The 19,761-nt window shown below is 34.0% G+C and overlaps 1 protein-coding gene across 7 annotated transcripts in view; it reads left to right on the forward strand.

Annotated features, from left to right (window-relative positions):
* The window catches only part of CCDC102B (coiled-coil domain containing 102B), a 186,228-nt gene that overhangs the window by 28,730 nt on the left and 137,737 nt on the right, over positions 1-19,761 (forward strand). The window lies entirely within an intron of this gene.

Raw genomic sequence — 19,761 nt, forward strand, 5'->3', positions numbered from 1 at the left:
AATTAAGAGAACAACCTGGTAAGGTTTACATTACAACTAAATTACTGTGGAGCAGCATGTAAATGAATTTGTTGGGGTTGTTACCAGGGTGAGTTAAGTAACCACTAAGGGGGAAAATGAAATTGGACTCTTATCTCACATTTTTAAAAAACTTCCAGGTAGATTACAGGCATTCATAAAAAAACAACAAAAAAAGCCAAATTAAAAAAGTTTTAGTAGATAGATAACATATCTGCAGTACAGGGATTTCCTAAACAAGACATTAAAATCTCCAATCAAGGGGTACCTGGGTGGCTCAGTCCATTAAGTATCTGACTCTTGGTTTTGGCTCAGGTATGTAGGATCACCCTGCATCAGGCTCCACGCTGAGCAAGGAGTCTCCTTGATATTCTGTTCATCTTCCCCTCCCATTGCTCATGTATATGTATGCACTCTTTCCCTCTTTCTTATTATTTCTTTTTTATTTCAAATAAATAAATCAATCTTTAAAAAACTGAAAAATTAAATCTCTAATCAAAAATAAAATATTGGTAAGTGTATTCTTATTAAAAACCTACCAGATTTTCAGTAATTAAAATTTAATTTGACAGCACCCTGTATTAGTCAACTCAGTAGTGATTTAATCAAGCATTTAGTTTTCACAGTTCTTGGAGGCTGGAAAGTGCATAAATAAAGGTGCAAGCTAATTCAGGTCCCCAGTGAGGGCCCTCTTTCTAGCTTGCAGATGGCCCCCTTCTTGTCATGTCCTTACGAGTTAGAGAAAGAGAGAGATTAAGAGGAAGCAAGTTCCTGGTGTCTTTCTTATAAAGGCACTAATCCCATCATAAGGGCCCCATGTTCATGATAAATCCAGTTACCTCTCAATGGCTCCATTTCTAAATATTATTACACTGGGGGTTAGGGCTTCCACATATGACTTTTGGGGGGATAAATTTAGTCCATAGCATATCTTATTTTTCACCTCTCACTCTCTCTGCCCCTATGCTTGCTCCTAGAATCATCCCCTAGACAACCTAACTGCCTCCAAACTTTTGTCTCAGATTTTATTTTATTTTTTTAAAGATTTATTTATTTATTTATTCATGATAGACACACACACACACACAGAGGCAGAGACACAAGCAGAGGGAGAAGCAGGTTCCCTGCCCGGACCCCAACAAGAGACTCGATCCCGGGACTCCAGAATCGCGCCCTGGGCCAAAGCCAGGCGCCAAACCGCTGAACCACCCAGGGATCCCCTCAGATTTTAATTTCAATAAGAACCCAGACTAAGGAGTTGGCGTTGGAATGGAGGCACTGAGGATGGGATCAAGGAACTCACTGGCCAATAGGCAAGAAGATTGTGGCTAATGGTAAGTGAAGTCTCTGAGTCATAAAGAAGCAAGTTCTGTCCTAGGAACTGAAAGGAGTTGTGGCTACAGTTTATTGAACATGGCTGAGGTCAAGGATTGAGACTGAAGAAACAGAATGGGGCTAGATTATGCTGGTCCCTGTAGAACATGTGAAACAGTTTGGTCTTTCTCCTAAAGCAAATGGGAAAGCATTGACATATTTTAAGCTGTGGAGCAATATGGTTATATTTGCATTGAAAATATTAGCATAAAGACTAGAAAGGGGTAGATGGTGATAAAAGTGAGTGTCAGAAGATGATTTAGAGGCTATCGCATTAGTCCAGTTGAACAGATGAGATTTTGGACTAGGAGGTTGAAAGCAAAGACCATAGGAACTTGCTTGGACTTTTAAAAAGAGTATTTCTGCATTTAATGGAAGATTTGACCAGTTGAATAATGGTTCCTCTGAATACTCTTTTGAATGGCTGTCTGATTATTTTACCAAAAGAGGGGGGGAAGCATGTTAAAAATCATAATTTCCTCAATTTCCTTTACTTTTAAATATATTTGATACAATACAAGGAAAGCAATTCCCCTGTTTCCCCATTCCAAACAGTAGCTATCTGCCTAACCGATGGCAGGACATTTCAGTGGCGTTCAACACTAACTCAGCCAGGGGTCAGCCAATCTGTGCTGTCTTTTCTGCTCCTGGGTGCAAGTCTAACTGTGCTTGGACCCACTCTGGGGCTGGGCTCAGGTATGATCTGGGAGTAATTCTGAGATCTTATCTCTGGTTCCAGCAATTACCTAGGGAGAGCCATTTCCATGGCAGTGACAGAAGCTCAAGAAAAATAACTCATGCTTCTGAAGCTTAAAACTGGCAGAATGCTACTTCTTCCCATATTCCACTGGATAAAGCAAGATGCATGGTGAAGACCAATACAGGGGATTGGAGAAGTGTGCTCTGCCTCCGTGAGGCCAGCACAGAGCTGGAGATGCATACTCCTACTTTAGAGAAGGGGAGAATTGTGGCTAATAATTCAGCCTGTTGTAAAAATCAAACCAGATCATATTCTACCCAAACAAAACTTGGAAGCTTGTTGACAATTCCTTTTATCCCAGTACTTACCCTATTACTTAGTCAGAAATAGTTCCTTTCTGTGTACATTGCTCTTAAAGGGTTGGCTAATACATTTTTTTTTTTTTTGTAAGAAAGTCTAGGTAATTTCGTAAGGTTTTTCTCAAGTGAAAAGTTGTAATCACATTCAGGAAACCAAATATATTTTGATTCATAAGATCCAGGCTTTGTAAAAAGCGGAAAGGATTTTCTGTGATTTTAAAAAGCCCTGTTTTAAAAATTAAGAGCCTAACCCAGAGTACTGAGCATAGTTTTACACTACCAAAGGAAAAAGTATTTAATATTGTAAAATACTTACTGTTTTATTATGAATAAAGAAAAGTTTAATCAGTAGCTTAGAAGGGATGGTTCCAAAGGGACCTAATTGGTATTATTGCTGGTAGGTGAAGAAAGCTAACTAGGAAAGTGATAGATTTGGGGGATTCACAAATTAGGGATTTTGTGCCTGGCCTTCCAGATAACAAGAGGCAAAACATAAAATCTGTTCAAATAACCAATGGCTGAGGGATGGTGTTTTGGCAAATGTACCTGAAGTTAGTTTTATAGAATTTTATATACTCCAAGGTGATGTGGTCAAAATAGCCAAGTGTTCCCAAGCCTTGTAAAGGGAAGAAGTCTTTAGAAGACACCTTGTGTCAGAATGAGAAAAGGTAAGATGTATGGAAAGTCAGGATGGGTCTAATGATACCTATGACAGGTGCCACTTCTAAACACCCAAAGTTATCAGGGATGTAGTATGTCAGGGTACAAGATAGAAATGATTGAAGATAGCTCAGGGGTTAGGTGTTCACCTCTCCATTGAGATGAATGCAAGCCACATGCCTTTATGACCACCTCTTTACCCCTTGCTCCCTGCGAGCTAACTCATATAAAAATGAAAAGGAGAGGAGACTTAGAAAAATCTTGAATACATTTTTTAATGCTTGTGTCATATGGGGCAAACTTGTAAAACAGGGGTGATGGAAGCTCTTTCTCTGCAGAACATTAGTGATGTTAGGGACACATGGGCTTTGGAGCTAAGCAGACGTGTGGTTGTGAATAAATCTGGATATCTACCAACAGAATAAATTTTCAACCCGAAAGTGACTATTACCTTGAATTAGGAAAAATCAGAGACTTCTACCATCAGTGGAATTAGGGGTCAAAATTGAGGTCACCTGGAAGTCAAATTGAGTCATAAAAAAGAGGGAAATTTATATTTTTGCACATGAGTTTTTAGTCTGAAATATAAACACACACACACACACCATTTTGAAATAAGAATTTTCAAGATGCTTAGTTCTTAAACATCTTGTCAGAGTCTCTAATCGAAAATAGGTCTGTTATGTTTTATAATGTTGTAGAATTATTGTTTTGCCATGCAGTTGTTTTGATTTGGAAGGTTACAGATTAATGTAACAAAATACAATAAAACGTAATGAGGAGAATTAAATTCTTCTCCCATGGTTTCAGCCAAAGATCTGAGATTTCTTGACTGCAAATTTGACTACATTGGCTTGACTATCAAAGTCATAGTTCACCGGAGCCTTGTACACAATCTAATACCATTTAACAGAATGAAGATTTGTTCAAATAGATTTATTTTACTATTTTTTTGTTGCTGTTGCCAGCACAAGGTGAAATGGAAAATTTGAAATATGCCTGAAGAGCTGGTCATGATCAGCAGCCAAACCAGATAATTAGAACAGAACCATACTCAGCACCATAATCTTAGAATTTGTAGAGTACAAATTATCTGCAGCTGTGAATAACTTCTAATATTTAAGCAATGGGTAAAAATTTTACTTTTTGACCTGAACTGTCTGGTTTGGCCTCTGTCCATAGGCATTATGGCCAACTTTCCATTTTGCTTTGTACTTTATACAGGCTTGGGCAAAATCTGGACAGCTAAGAAGCTGAGTAATTTTGTTCTTAATTTGGTAGAATAAAGCAAAACTATTTAGCAAGTCATTTATTATTTGTTGATATATACTATCTCTTGAAAAATGGCTTAAATAATCAAAATATTAAATTTATGTTTATTTGGAAATTGAGATTTAGAACTAATTTGTCCAGTCCAAGGAAAGAAGGAATGTTAACACTGGAGTGTAGCCAGATTTTTCTTGGTCGTTCTATACAGATTAATTAAAAGAATAGGTTTACTATTTTCTTTGGGAGAACTAGTTGGTACACATTCCCAGAGAGCTCGATAGTTTAACAGAAAAAATTCTGAAAGAAGGAATACAAAAGAGATGCAAAATACATCACCAAAATTTTTTGAGAGACCACACTGGTATGAGTCTGGAAAAAGGAGTTAAAGCTTTTTGGTAAGTGGAAAAGGGGCAATTGAATGTCAGAGTTCTGATTCCTGGGAAATGGACCATGAAACATGGATCTAGAAGAAAAATTACAAAGCAAAGGAAAGGACTGAATCAGTATCAGCATGCACTCAAAAACTATATCATTTGCTAAAAGAACTTCTTCCAGAGTAAAAGAAGTTCTTTTAGAAGAACAGAAGTTTTCTTTTGTTTTGTTTCTGGAAATGATCTCTTCACAAGTAGAAAAACGTATCAAGACAAAGGAATCGGGTTGAGTTTCTGTCTTAAATTTTGAACCTGGTCATTGCTTTAGTGTTAGAAGATGTCTACAGCTGTAAATAATTTACACTCCAAGAGTTACAAGAATGAGGTTGAGTGAAATACTAGTAATACCGGAGGGGAGCCAGGGAGAAAGGGAAGGTTAATTTGATATGTCCTATAGTATCCAAGAAGTTAGTTCACTTCATATGTGGTAAAGAGCAGAAAAAATGCATCCAAAATAAGTTTTCAAAATTAATCTTCTGTATTCTAATTTTTTCCATACTATTTTAATATAAATGTATCTATTGGAACTTGTAAAAAAATTGACTAGAAACTTTTGCTATATCCTAATATAAATTTCTCTTAATAATAAATTCATATAAAAAGCATGATTGCTTTTCAGCAGCTTTGCTTAAAATAATTTTATTTATAAGGTTGAATATAATTGTTACCAATAAAACTATATTTTTCTAGTATATAAAAATGCTAAGCATATTATTTATTGGCTATAATTAAGGATGAAGATTTTGAGGGATGTAATAACTTTTTCTTACTTTAAAGATAGCTGTCAGAAATATAAACATGTTTATTGTTGAGTGGTATTAAGGTGTTTGAGTGGAAAACTAAGATGGCATGACTGATTTTCACATTAGCACATACTTAGTTTTGACTAAGTATTATCTTCTCCAAACATCCATTCCCTTCTTTGAACAATGAAAACAGTAATAATACCACAATTATTCTAGTCAAATACCATATCTATCAATTTAGGCATGAATTTTGCCCATGACTTGTGTTGAAGAGAAAAAACATGTTTGCAAAAATGAGCACTTTGTCTTTAAATGGTACTTATTATTTTTAAATGGGCAAGCAGAAGTGACTATAACATTATTTTAATTTGAAAACCTGATAAAGGGGTGCCTGGGTGGCTCAGTGGTTGAGCATCTGCCTTTGGCTCAGGTCATGATTCTGGGGTCCAGGGATCAAGTCCCACATCCGGCTCCCTGTGTGGAGCCTGCTTCTCCCTCTGCCTATGTCTCTACCTCTCCCTGTCTCTCATTAATAAATAAATAAAATCTTTAAAAAAACTGATAAAAAGGGGAACACTAAGACAAAATACAATTTAAAATCAGGCAGGTGGTTCACTAGTATCCTCCAATGGGCAATATTGAAGTTATTTTTACTGATGTTTAAATTGTTCTTTTTTGTTCTTTCTAGTTCCTTTGAATGAGAAATTGTTGCCATTCTTCCTAGGCTCTTTTATTTAACATGCATTAGTAGATATGTTATAATGTATAATTCATATAATAATGGATACATTAATCAACAAATAAATACCTATATCTTACATATGCATATAAACCATATATAATTTTATAAAGTACATAGTTTTATATATTCCTTTTATATGATCATATATATACTATATATATATATAAAATACAGAATGAATTCTCACTGATACTTTTGTTAACAACTAGAACCAGGATTTTTATTAACCTCTTCCATCTTCCATCCATGTCTCTTTTCTCCTGTGTTGCAAATACTGGTTCCTGAAGACACCAGGAAACATAACATTAGCATGTCACAGCTCACACAGTCTCTCATTTGTTTTATCCACGACAGACACACAACAGTCTCAGAATAACAAAACCAACACCTCCACCAAGAAAATGGTTACTGAAAATAGCTTAAATTTGTTTGCAGAATTGTTTTTTTTTTTGTTTTTTTGGTCAAATTATCGTGATTTAAATAACTTGAAATCTTTAATCACTGTGTGGTTATGCCACTAACTGGATATACATGTAAGTTCATTTGTTTCCTTTTATTTTGGAGTTTTAGAAATTGATTGCTTTTGGGGATTCCTGGGTGGCTCAGCAGTTTAGCGCCTGCCTTTGGCCCGAGGCGTGATCCTGGAGTCCTGGGATCAAGTCCTGCGTCCGACTCCCAGCATGGAGCATGCTTCTCCCTCTGCCTGTGTCTCAGCCTCTCTCTCTCTCTGTCTATCATGAATAAATAAATAAATAAATCTTAAAAAAAGAAATTGCTTGCTTTTAATTTAATTCTACATGATCCCAAAGTTGAATATACTAAACAAGATACCCTGAAAAAGTTTAACTACTGTCCTATTCTCACCACCCAATAACCCCAATTGTCACTTAGGTTTATAGTTTATCCATTTATTTTTAATATATCATATGTCAAATCTATTCTATGTATATGATATATTAAAAATACATGTACATAGTCATGTTTTGCCTTTCCTTGGTAAATTGTAGCATATCATACTTTTTTTAAAAGTATAGTTGACACACAGTGTTATATTAAGTTCAGGTATACAAGTCCACATGTTTGACAAGTCTGAATGTTATGCTGTTGCTCACTATGAGTGTAGCCACCATCTCTCACCATAGGCTATTAAAATATCATTGATTATAATCTCTATGCTGTACCTTTTATCCTTTTGTTTTTTAATACTATAGACATCACTTTACAGTCATGTACAGAAATATCTTCATTCTTTTTTATAATTGGAAAGCATTTTGTTCTGTTAATATGCTACTACTTATTCATCCATTCTAATATTGACAAATATTTGTGCTATTTCCAATCTATGCTTTTTCAGTTATTCTTCCAATTAATGGTATTATGTATAAGTCCTTTTGTATATTCACCAGTTTACCTTCAGTATATATTTCTACAAGGAGTATTGCTATTGCATAGAATGGTGAGAGGTATATATAATTTTGCTAAATAGAGCCATTTAAAAATGATATATAAACTTTTTTGTATTTTTCTTTATAATTAGATCTTAAATATGCTCCATACATTGCCTTTGGTTGATTTTAGATCTAAATTTGCTCTTCATCTATAAATCCCCATTATGTCTTTTTTTCCTTGAAATTTATTTATTGGTGTAACAGCATGTAGAATTTAATTATCTTCTCTTCCCTGTATTTCTTATAAACTAAATGCTATATTTTGAGTTTTGATTTAAGTTTGGCAACTTCTATACAAGAAGTGTTGGATACTTTCATCAGGAGACATCTAATAACTGGATGGCTCTCCTTGTGTGATGTTGTGATATAGCCATTAATGACTATATCCTGGACTCCTTATTAATTAGTGATGCACAGAATGATGACACTCTTAATTCTATTATAATATAGCTGATTATTTCTTTCCTCTCATCCTTTCTTTGTTCTCTTTCTGGAACTATGATTAGACATATTTTTCTGTCTCCACATCATAGTCCATGTTCCATATCTCTATTTCATATTCTCCAAATCTTTTATTTCTGGAGTGCATACAAGATATTTCTTTTGCTCATATTTTCAAGATCGCTAATTGTCACTTTAGCTTGATCTGACTGCTGATTAATCACCTCAGCTTGGTCATGTACTGGTTAGCCACTTCCAGTGAATTTTAAAATTTTTAATCATTTAATTTTTATATTTAGAATGTCACTTTGTTTATTTAAGAACTACTTGGGCAACTTCCATAACCTCTTGATTTTGCTTGTACTTTTAAGACATTGACATACATTGAACTTACTTGTTTTTGGTCTGTCTCAATTCCAATACATGAAGTTTCTCTAGTTTTTATTATACTCTATTTTTTCTTCCTGGTTTCACTTATCATGTGATGTGTACTCATATACTGTGTTGTGTGCATGTGTGTGTATGTATATGTATGTGCAGATAATTTGTGGGGGGACTTTATCCGGGAGAATTTTTGAGGTCTTGGGAGTACCTTCAACTCAGAATTATTTTAAAATAAATTTTCTGAGAATTTTAAGATTAAGCAGGTCATGTAGTTGTCCTGCAAACTCATACAGATGGGTCCTGCTTATATTTCCACATTTTCAGGAAATATATCTCCCTTTAACATTTTACACAAGCTGAAGACAGGGACAAGGAGATGCTAACTAATCATTTACATTCCACACAGCAGACTAATTGATTATTTACTTCATACTGGGTGATAACTATTTGGAGTTCTATGTCCTCAAAATGGAGGTGCAAGTTCCCTGAACTTAGGAAAATACCTTCACAATGAAAGTTGACTTTAGCACTCTTCCTCCTTGATTTCTTTTTTTCTTTTTTTTAAAGATTTCATTTATTTGACAGAGAAAGAGAGAGCGTGCACAAGTGGGGGAATGGGCAGAGGGAGACAGAAGCAGACTCCCTGTTGAGCAGGGAGCCCAATGTGCAGCTTGATTCCAGGACCCTGAGATAATGACCTAAACTGAAGGCAGATGCTTAACTGAAGGTAGATACTTAACCGACTGAGCCACCCAGGCGTCCCTCTCCTTGATTTCTTAATTTCACTTTACACTTGGCCTGATATTTCTTAATTTCTTTACAATTCAGCAAAACATTGCTTCTTTTTCATACCAGCTATTCAAAATCTTATCTTTAGTAGAGTTTTAAGGGACTATTTAGATCATTATGTTGCTAGAAAGAGGAAACTGTTTCATGGTAGAAATTTTAAGTTAATAGAAGTGACAAACTATCCAAACCAAAGGACTCAATGTCATATGCCTCAAATTAAGCAGATTTAAGAGTCACTCTAAGAGTTCCTTGCCTGGAAGTAAAAACAAACAAACACAATATGAACAGTTTCCTAAATGCATCAAACACAGTTTACTACAATTGTTTGATTATCAAGGGCCAAAATAAAGATTCAGAGTTGACAAGTGTATTGCAATGAGTTAGATGGAAGTGTTTCTTTGATCTTTTATAGGAAAATTCTGGTTACTAAATCACATTTGCTGGCATGTTGGATGTAGTAGATTAGAAACTAGAAATTATAGGGCTTGTATGAGGGTACTAATTAAACCACCGATCCAAAAGTTTAACCAGTGAGATAGCTCTTTCTGGCAAGGAATTGAGAGATATGATTCAAGATGTTTTCACCTTCAATCTAATAGTAGAAAAACAACTTTATGGTAGTTTAGTGTACTTGGGGATCTTGAGATAATTGACATTTTTTTTCACTCCCCATATGCCTGTCTTAGCATATTTCTTTTAATTAATGACAAACATTACTGGTTACTGGATCCAAAGTCATTATTTGCCAGAAGAAGGATTTTCTTGATCAATATGACAAATAAAACATCATCTAGTTTTGTCTAAGTTTTGTCATTTCATTTTCATCAACAGATTTATTCTTGATGAGTTCATGTTGCATATCTACCAATTCTATATGAATCTGATTGCCAAGAGTGCCTTCCTTAATTTGTGGCAGTCTTGTATTTATAGTTGAGTAGCTGCAACCATTTGGTGTGAGATGTACCATTTTAGTTTGCTGTCTCACCAGATGTGACCAGCTCAGAGAGGAATAGTATTTTGGATATCATCAGGCCAAATCCTTTTTTTTTTTAATATGAAAAAACAAAATAAGACCAATGCACAGTGATATGTGAAACTTTCCCCAAAGTCATTCAATTACAATATGTTTATGTTAAAAAAAACACAAACTGGCCAAATCCTTGATGTAGAACTGATTGAGCAAATCATAGCATTTACTGGAAACCTGGTACTTATCAAGCCAGTGTGCTGGAAACTGAGGATAAAAGGTGAATAAGGCATGGGAACTGCTCTGAAGGAATTCACAGAGTTGGAGATGTTTCACTATAAAGAAATAGTTATGACTTTTGGTCAAAATAACTTCTTATAATAGCTTTCAACGCATCCTTTCCAAATTTATCACTGCAAAGATGATAAAGGGGAAAACTCAATCACCAGAACAAAACAAGAAGTGCCAGAATTTTTGAAGAATTGTAGACAATTATAAGGCAGACAGGGTGGTATGTGAAAAGGCAATCATCAACATCTGACTTATCCTAAATTTTGATAGAGGTTATTCTGAATAATAGCACAAAGTTGCCTTACGTATTCCTTTTTAAATGACATATAGCAACCACCTAGAGGACTGGACTTTTACTCTCATATGTATTTCCATGAGGTTGACAGATGTTCTTAAATACCTTGCTCTCATCGCCCAGTACCCTGGTAAACAAAGAATGCAAATGCCAAAGATTTACTCTGGCAGGAAATTCTTGTGCACACACATGTGTTTGCATCTTTATACAGGTGTGTGTGTGAGCTGGTAGTGTAACAGGACATTATGAAAAGTATAGTTCTCTTCCAAAACGAATTACAAGGAAATATGAGGTAGCAGGGCATGCTGGGAATTCTATCATTTTTACGTACTATGTGGGTGGATTGCATAACACAATTTAAGAGTATAAAAAGAATAATAATAAGTTACTTACGTTTCAAAATTGTATTTTTAAATGTGTATTTTCATAGTACTTTAAAAACATATATCACATGGTGGCACAATAGTACATGAACATATTTTATTAATGAATACATGTACTTTTTTATATTAAGGGTTCATACGGAATATAACTTGCTGATGATTACATAATCAAAAATGCTTGGAGACTACTAAGTAGAGAAGCAGAAAAATCATGCAGTGAGGTAGGGAAAAAGGAAGTAAAAAAAATAGCCAACTACAGAGATGAGTTATATTAGTAATTCTACAGAGCTTATAAGAATTAAAGGGAGATCTGATAACTTAGGCAAACTTGCTGTGTCTCACAAAGGCTATTGTTTTGTTGTGTTATAAAACAGCTTTATTCAGATACAATTCACATGACCTCCATGCAGTGTGTTCACAGAGCTGTGTGACCATCATCTCTCTCTCAAATAAATAAAATCTTTAAAAATTAATAATAAAAAATTATTAATTAAAAATTAAAAAAAGAAACCACTGCCAAGATCCAGGTAATGAAGATTTGTCCTTATGTTTACTTGTAAGATTTTATAGTTTTAACTCTCAAATTTAGACCTTTGATCTATTTTAAGTTGTGTGTGTGCATGTATGTGCATGTGTGTGTGTATGGTTCAGTATCATTCCTTTGCATGTGGAACCTAGTTATCCTAGTACCATTGGTTGAACAGACGGCTCTTTCTCCATTTAATTGTCTTAGCAATCTTGTTGAAAATAAGGTGGCCACAGGATGGGGTTATTTCTGGACTCAATTCCATTCCATTGATCTATAAATTTATTCTTATACCATACTGTTTTGATAAGGGTGGTTTTGTAGTAAATTTTAAAGTGGGAAGGGCAGCCTGGGTGGCTCAGTGGTTTAGTGCTGCCTTCAGCCCAGGGCGTGATCCTGGAGACCTGGGATCGAGTCCCACATCGGGCTCCCTGCAGAGCCTTCTCCCTCTGCCTGTGTCTCTGCCTCTCTCTGTCTCTGTGTCTCTTATGAATAAATAAATAAAATCTTAAAAAAATAAAGTGGGGAAGTGTACATTCTCCAATCTGTTCTTCTTTTTTCAAGATTATTTGGCTATTTGGGTACTTTGCAAATAAAATGAATTTTAAAATTGGATTTTCCATATCCACGATAAAAGAGCATTGTGATTTTTACAGTCCCTACATTGAATCAATAGTTTTGGCAAGTACTGCCATTTAATAATATTAAGTCTTCTAATCTTTGGACATAGCATTCCTTTATTTATTTAGATATTTGTCATATCTTTCAATAGTGCTTTTCAGTTTTCAATGTACAACACTTGCACTTTCTTGTGTAAATTTATTACTAGGTATGTTATTCTTTTGGGTAGCATTGTAAATGAATTGTTTTCTTAATATCCTTTCATATTGTTTATTGCTACTGTACTGTACATTCTTTTCTTTTTAAGATTTTATTTATTTATTCATGGGAGACACAAAGAAAGGCAGAGATACTTAGGGAAAAGCAGGCTCCCAGGACCCCAGGATCATGACCTGAGCTAAAAGTAGATGCTCAACCATTGAGCCACCCAGGTGCTCCAATATATGACTGATTCTTGTGTTGTTCTTGTAATCTACAATTTTGCAGAATTTATGTGCTCTAACAGATTTTATATGGAATCTTTTAGGGTTTTCTACATATAAGATCATTCCACCTGTAAATAAAGATAGTTTATATTAGATACCTTTGCATATTTTTCTTGCCTAATTATTCTGGATAGGACTTCTAGTAAAATGTCAAATAGAAGTGATGTGAAAGTGGGCATCCTTTCTTGTTGATATATTAGAGAGTTAATAGAGAAAGCTTTCAGTGTTTCATAATTGATTTTTATATTAGCTGTGGCTTTTTCATATGTACTTTTTATAATGGTGAGGAAATTCCTTTCTACTTCTGTGTTACTGAATGTTTCTATCAGAAGGTTGTCAGATTTTGCAGACTGCTTCTTTTTTTACCTGTTGACATGATCACCTGTCTTTTTTCCCTCCCTTCTACTACAGTGTTCTATTACACTGATTGATTTTCATATGTTGAAACACCTTTGCTTTCCTGGAATATATCCCATTTTTTCATGGTATATAATCCTATTAATATGCTATTATATTCTTTGTTCTATAGTTTTTTGAGAGTTTTTATAGCAATATTAATAAGGGATGTTTGTCTGTAGTTTTCTTGTGATGTCTTTGGTTTTGGTAGCAGGATAATGCTGTCCTCATTGAATCAGAAACTACTACCTCCTATTCTATTTTTGGAGCAGTTTGAGAAGGATTGGTATTAATAATTCTTTTAATTATTTATTTTTTAAGAATTCACTAGTTAATCTGTTTCTGGTTATGGGTTTTACATGTTGGGATTACTCATTTTTTCTTTACTTGATAATATGTCTATTAGATTTTTCTGTTGATTCCTGGGCCAGTTTTGGTAGTTTCTATATTTCTAGGAATCTGTCCATTTCATCTAAGTTACCTAATTTCTGGCATACAGTTGTTATAGTATTATGTTATAATCTGTTTTATTTCTCTAAGGTTGGTAGAAATGTCACTTTCATTTCTATCTTATCAGTACAATTCTTGTCTTTCCCCCTCTCATTCTATTAAAGGCTTACAGTTGATATTTTAAAGAAAAAGAAAAACAACTTTTGGTTTTGTTGATGCTCTAGTTTTTTCGTTCTTTATATTGTTTATCTTTGCTCATATCTTAGTTTCTTCTTTCTGCTAGTTTTAAGTTTAGTTTTTTAAATATAATTTCTTAAGGAATAAGATTAATTTATTGATTTGAGCCACAAAGACCTCCTGCTTTCTCCTGGTAAGGTATCTGGTGATTCTAAACCTATGTTTATCTTGCAGATTTCCAGTAGATAGATTCTGATAGTTTTAACAAGTTTTCAGTTTTTGAGCTTCAGAGTTGCCTGTCCCACCATTTTGCTGTTTAGTTGGTTCAGAAACATTTTTCATTCATTTAGAATGGACAGTCTTATCATAAAGCTATGTTAACTTTTCCATGCTCTGTCACGATAAGATCTAAAAAGACCTGGACCACTGTTAGAATAATGACATAATGCTAATCACACTAGGTGAGGAAGTGACTATTAATGTTGATGGCTTTGCTAAGATACATGCCCTACAAGGGTGAAGGAAAAACCCTACCACATTAGTAAAATTTTACGCATACAGGATAACATGTTCAGATTAGCATATCTTGCATCTCCCACCATGATAAAGGAAGCATAACTGATCTCTTTGTCATTTGTAGTAATTAGCTAGCAATGTTGCAAATGATACATGACAAGATTACTTATTTGTTCATGAGAATTGTGGACAATAGTCTTATTTATGCTTATTTATATTTTCTGATCTCTTAGAATAAGTACTTTTGTTTGAAATATTATTTTTCAACAAAAACATTTAAATTCTCATAAAATTAATAAGAATGAGTGGGTAGACATAAAAATTTGGACATGTAATTTTTCCTCACTGAAGTCAAGATTCTTTATCTGTAAAATAATGATTTGATTATATTAGTTGTTTTCCAAAGTGCTCCTTAGAGTCTGGGGACTCTGTGGATGACCTCCAAGGGCTGTTGTTGGAGGAAATTAGATGGGAAGAGAGTTTCCAAGCAGGCAGGTTTCCAAGTCCTTCTCCAAGAATTAATGGAAAAAATTCCACTTTTGATATACATGACTTCTGTATAATATATATGTGTATTTTATTTTTAAAAGAAAAGACTCCAGTTCTTTAAAAACATTATGAAATGTAATGTGAAAAATAATCTCTAAAGTTTTTTTCTGACTATATACTGTCCTAATATTAAAATGTAATTATTATTTTGTTATTTTTCAAATTACCTAGAACATCATCTGAGTTTGGCCTAAACAACAATTTGGGGAATAAATAGAAGACAAAAGCATTAGGTTTTGGGTATTTTGAAAGTTTTAATAATAACAAATATTGCTGAGCCCTTGATTAATTTAATTAAAGTGATAAATTGCATTAGTTTCAAGTTTTACTATCAGAAATATTATAAATAGGGTATTTATAAATAAGATAATTGTCATAGGTAATTTTCAAGAAATCAATAGATAAAGGAAATTGTAAATACAAAAGCTATCTTATTATAATTGTCTTGTGTTAATTTCTATCATTTAACCAGAAATGTAATTTTTCACTAGTTTTAACCAATAAGCATGCAATTCTTTTCTCTAATTTTTTTTTTAATTCTAATTCATTAACATATAGTGTAATATTGGCTTCAGGAGTAGAATTCAGTGTTTTATTTAGTGATTTATTTAGTAGATTTAGTGACTTATCACTTACATATGACACCCAGTGCTCATCATAACAAGTGAAGAATGCAATTTCTATCTTCAGAAAAAAATATGTAGTCCTGTTGTATTACTACCAAACACGATTGTCATTGAATTCTTTCAGAAATATGTTTAATAATATAGGCCTAATTTTAACTTACTTTTCATATAGCTAGGATTCAGGTAAAATTATACTTTTCTTTTTGGATCATTACCAAAAAGGTTTCTATTTTTATTGATTTGAGACATTTTAAAATTCATGAAAAAAAATCAACATACACATTTTTATGACCTTATTGTAGAGGAATAGACCAAAATAAGATTGCCTTCAAAAATATATATACATATATATTTTTTAAAGATTTTGTTTATTTATTCATGAGAAACAGAAAGAGGCAGAGACAGGCAGAGGGAGAAGCAAGCACCGAGCAGGGAGTCTGATACAGGACTCATCCCAGGTCCCTAGGATCATGACCTGAGCCAAAGGCAGACGCTCAACCACTGAGCCATCCAGGTGCCCTAAAAAATATATTTTTTAAAAAATACGAACCTCAATTCCTTTTCTTTCTTCTTTCCCATAGTTTTTTGAAGCCAAAAGACATTATGCCTGGGTAATGTCAGATATAAAATGAAAACATTAGGGACATTAATTAGCTAATGATAATGTATATTTTATTTTTATGTAAATGAATGTTTTGTATGTCTTTTGCTTTTGCAAAATTTTAACTCTCTTATTTTCAATGGTTGGACATAAAAGAGATTTGAATTCATCAATATCAATTAACCAGAATTAAAGAAAATCCTGAGGGACATTTACTTTTTTTAAGTGCCTATAATAAAGTAGACCTGCCTATAGACCTGCCTGCCTAGTAGACCTATAATAAAGTAGACATTCATTCAAAAAATGAATATCATTCATTTTTTATATTATATAATTGGATCTGTATATTACTATTGTTGTTACTATTATTATTATACCTGCCATTGATTTAGTGCTTACAATATGCCAGACTCTGAATTTTATTTTGCAAATTCAGAATAATCCTTATAACAACATATTGGCCAGTTTTTGCAGATAAAGTGACAGATGCTCAGGGGAAGTTGGTGAAGTGAGTACATTTGTTTACCTAGGTACCTGGCCCTGAAAGAACCCCTGAGGAGGGATTTGTGAGGGAGGATAAGGCCTGTTTCAGGCTTTATCTGGTGTGTGGGTGGAGAGCAGGTGAGCAAACTCTAGATACCTACAATCTGTAAAAAATGTATTTTATTTTTCAGTGGACTTCTTTAGTATATTTCACTAGCAGTGGGGTCTCTTTTCTTTATTCTTTAGTGGCTTTTGTAGTCTTGAAATTTTCCTGAAACTTTATTATATTCCCTCCCTGTCCTGGGAGCTCATGCTAGGAACGCTCCTCAGGGAGATTATCTACTTTAAAAGCATTTCTTCAACAACATGGATGCACCTAGAAGGAATGAGCTCAGTGAATTAAGTCAGTCAGAGAAAGACAAATAAATATGATTTCACTCTTAGGTAGAATTTAAGAGACCAAACAAATGAACAAATGAAAAAAACTGAGAAAAACAAACAAAATAGATTCTTAAACTATAGAAAACCAACAGATGGTTGTCAGAGGGAAGGGGAGTGGAAGATGGGAGAAATAGATAAAGGGGATTAAGAGTACACTTACCTTGATGAGCACTGAGGAATGTATAGAATTTTTGAATCATTATATTGTATATTTGAAACTAATATAACACTGTATGTTAATTATACTTAATAAAAATAATTTTTCAAAAGCATTTCCTCAGGCATTATTTTCTGTCTTTGGGCAGCTGTTGTGTATGTGTGTGAGAAGGGAAAACGAGGTCCCAGTGCCCTGTGTGGTCAGACAGCTAGCACAGTGATAATCTTGGTGATAAATACCCCATCAGTTTGGGTTTATGATGCTCTTGGATTCTTCCTCAGACACTCTGGCAAAATTGAGTTTTATCTCGTGGCAGCCTTCTCTTTTGGATGTTGTATTTTGTAGTTTCCCCCATATTGGTTTCCCTGTCATCAGATCCAATATGCTTTTGATGTTTAGAAATTTCCAAAAATGCTTTGTCTGATGTAAGCGCTGTTTCTTGATTTCAGTACTGTTATGGATTTGTTTCTAATTTAACAACAGCCACATTTTTGTCGTGTCAGTGGGATACAGGGTATGAGGAGAAGAAAACACGTATTTGGAGTCCATTAGATTAAAAGTCTTCCATAAATGAGTTTTGTGAGCTATCTCATCTCAGGCTTAAAAGCTGATACTCAAGACCAAGCTTCATGTTTTTCTCTTTCTTGAAAAGAAATGTTATAACTATACTAATGGTGCTTTGATAATTGTATTTTTTCTACTATCTCATAGGTTTGGTTTACCTCAAATATATTCTTTTTTAGATATTTATTAAGAGTGGAATTTAAGAAACAAAATAGAGGATCATAGAGGAGGGGAGGAAAAAATAAAATGACAAAATCAGAGAGGGAAACAAACTATAAGAGACTCTTAATACTAATAGGAAACAAACTGAGGGTTGCTAGGGGGAGGTGGGTGAGGGGATGGGGTAACTGTGTGAAGGGCATCAAGGAGGGCGGTGATGTAATGTGTCCTGGGTGTTGTATACAAATGGAATCATTGAACTCTGCCTCTGAAACGAATAATACATTATATGTTCATTGAATTTAAATAAAATAAAATTAAATTAAAAATAAAGAGAGATTTCAAGCCTGGTTAATGTTGTGATACAAAAAGATTAAGGGTTAGGACATGTGGGCGGCTCAGCAGTTGTGCATCTGCCTTTGGCCCGGGGTGTGATCCTGGAGTCCTGAGATCGATTCCCACGTCGGGCTCCCTGCATGGAGCCTGCTTCTCCCTTTGCCTGTCTCTGCCTCTCTCTCTCTCTGTCTCTCTGTCTCTCTGATGAATAAATAAATAAAATCTTTTAAATAAATAAGTAAATAAATAAATAAAAAAACATGAAGTGTATCACAAACCATTATTAACCAAGGAAAGAACAGTTAACTATGTACTTCTGCTATGAGCTTGATCAAAATCCAATGACTAAATTTTTAATCCTTGTTATGTAATATATAAATATGTATGTTTACATATATATAAATATATAACATATACATACAAATGTATATGTATGGTAGAAATATAAAATATATATTTATATATTACATAACATATATACATATATAACATATATAAATAAATACATATATTTACATATATATTTCTTATTTAGGAAGAAAGTATTTATCTCTGGGCCATTTTCTCATAAGTAGGTATTCCGTACTTTCCCCCAAGGAAAGTTCCTGGAATATTGGTTGCAAAGATAAATTCATTATAATTTCACAAAGTCTCACAAAGATCATTTTTTAATGCTTATTATAAGCCTAAGGAATATGTCTAGTTGGTTTTGTCAGAGCCTAAGTGTTGGTGCCAGAACAAGATCAGAAGTGCAAAGTGAATACTGAGAGAGGCAGCCAAATAAGTCATGTCCCCAGACTGGGCCATGTCAACATTTGCTTAGTGTTTGTATTTAGAATATAAAAATTTGCTTTAAATCTGTTTTCTAGATGTTGTGGTTGGGCTAACATAATTACTTTAGTTTATTTAGTGTTGACTACTTAAAAGAGTAGTAGTACTCTATTTCCATTATGTCCTTACCCTTAGAATCCACCTATAGGTTTTACCATCCATTTTACAATGATGGAAGTGAGACTCAGAGAGGGAACTCACTCAACTGATGCTCAAACCCACATCCATCTGTGGGATTAGGATCTCTTCTCTTTAAAGTTATATTTGTTGTAGATCATATTTATTTTTCTTTTTAAAAAAATATTTTTATTTGTTTTAGAAAGAGAGAGTGAGAGAGTGTACAAGAGTTGGGGACAGGAGAGAGGGAAGCAGACTCCCTGCTGAGTGCAGTGCCTGATGTGGAGCTCAGTCCCAGGAAGCTGAGATCAGTACCTGAGCCCAAATCAAGAGTTGTTGCTTAACGGACTGAGCACCCCCAGGCGCCCCTCAAATTTATTTTTCTTACAATTTTTTCCTAACCTTTTCCTTAACTGACAAAAATACCAA

The sequence above is a fragment of the Vulpes vulpes genome, chromosome 5, assembly GCF_048418805.1.
Source record: "Vulpes vulpes isolate BD-2025 chromosome 5, VulVul3, whole genome shotgun sequence".
NCBI classification, from domain to species: Eukaryota; Metazoa; Chordata; class Mammalia; order Carnivora; family Canidae; genus Vulpes; species Vulpes vulpes.